A 1,934-nucleotide genomic window follows, 5' to 3' on the forward strand; every position below is an offset into this window, starting at 1 on the left:
CTGAGCAATTTTTTTTTGTTTGTTTTATATTCTATTGGAATCATAAATTACTTGTTTGGTTTGCAAAATGTAACTTTAATTGCTTGTTTGGAAAGTGTAAAAAGTGGTTATTCTGTGGTCCCTACTCAAATGATTCCATTGGCCTAGCACCCTCACTTCTGACACATATGTCAGCTTTCCTTCAAAATCAGACCATTTTGAAGGGATTTGTGAATCCATATCACATCAACATAGTAAATCACTTTATACTATTTTCACAACTACAAACAAACAATTAAAAAGAAGGAAATCAGACATTGGGACCTATTTTTTTATACTTTTTATCCTTTTACATAGTAAAAACTTACAACCAAACAGCCCCTTAAGGATGAATTCATACTCTAGGGATATATATTATTCCTCTTAGAAGTTGTATAGCTTTTCAGAATTTTCTGCCGACCATTTGTTGAATAAAGGTGCTGGTCGCTACTTGCCCTCTAAACTATCAGAGTTATCCCTTTTACCTTTTGAACTATTTTTTTGTCTCGTCTTAGCTCCTAAACTATTAAGTTCGTCCATGCTTACCTCCTGAACTATTTTCGATCTCAGTTTACACCCTAAACTATTACTTTCCTCTCTAAATCCAGTTAAAACACCTACAAAGTAATAAATGAAAGGTGGTAATTAGATACTTAAGTGATAGTTTACGGAGTAAGAAGGGGCGAATTTAACAGTTTAGGGGGTATGGTGGGTTGAAAAATAGTTTTTGGGGTCAGCAAGAGACAAGTTCATTAGTTTAAGGCAACGGCGGAGCCAAAACTTAATTCCAGTGGTGTCCATATATAATATTTTCAGTACTTTGGGGCTGTTTGGTTCGTTTCCTGAAAATATATAATCCCTCCCAAGACATCAAATCCATTAAATTCCATGCATATCTTGTAATTGCTAATTTTAAGTCTGGTTCGACATGATAATAAGAAAACAAATCTTAGAATATGTAATTTCTTGTTTGGTTCAAGTCTTAAAAAATAGGCAAGTGAAAATTGTAGAAACCTTTTCCAATCACTCTCTTGTTAGTTTCCAAAAAAAAAAAGAAAGAAAGAAAAAATAAGAAAGAAAGAAAGAAAGAAAAAAAATCTGTTTATGATTATCTTTGGTGAGCTTACTATCTGCGTATTGCCAAGATTGCTACTATTAAGAAGGGGGTAACCATACCCAATCTTTGGGTGGGTGGTTGACATGCACCCCAATTCCTCTCCAAACTAGAGTATTTGACAAATCTTTAGGATGGGGGCGCTTTTTGCATTTTGTAGAAATCATTTCTGACAATTTTATTTGAAACAAACAACATATTAGGAACTCTAATTATGCAAGATGCACCTTTTGTTCATTTTCTTGCTTTTCTACCCCAAATCTATAATTTTTTGGTGAACCAAACAATCTCTACAAGTAAAAGCATTGATAGCTTTTATAACTTTATACTCTTAGTGGTGTCCCACACTATTTATAGTGGTGTCCTACTAGTAAATACAAGTACAACTAAATAAAAATGTTGCCAAAGTCTTGTGGCACTAGTTTAACGAGCACTAGTTTAAGGGGAATGTAAAGGACTATAAATTGCTACACCACTAGTTTAAGGGGCGTGTAAGGACTGTAAAATGCTCGAGCGGTAAGAAGGAATGAAGTTAGTAATTTATGGGGGGCAAGTAAGGTTCAGAGCCTTGAATAAAATAATGGTGATTCATATGTACACCCTTTAAATCATGTTTATTTGCTAACTAAACTTAAATCTCAATATTTGCGAAACTACCTACAAATCATCAACTCTAAAAAAAAGTACCCCTAAAAAAAAAGATCACCTATTTTATCGAACATGAACTAGAAATTGTCTATTTGGTTGATATATTTCCGTTGCAGTTACAAATAATCCTGTCAAAGTTGATGATTTGTTGAAA

Source organism: Asparagus officinalis, unplaced genomic scaffold, assembly GCF_001876935.1.
Source record: "Asparagus officinalis unplaced genomic scaffold, Aspof.V1 AsparagusV1_Un154, whole genome shotgun sequence".
In the NCBI taxonomy this organism is placed as follows: domain Eukaryota; kingdom Viridiplantae; phylum Streptophyta; class Magnoliopsida; order Asparagales; family Asparagaceae; genus Asparagus; species Asparagus officinalis.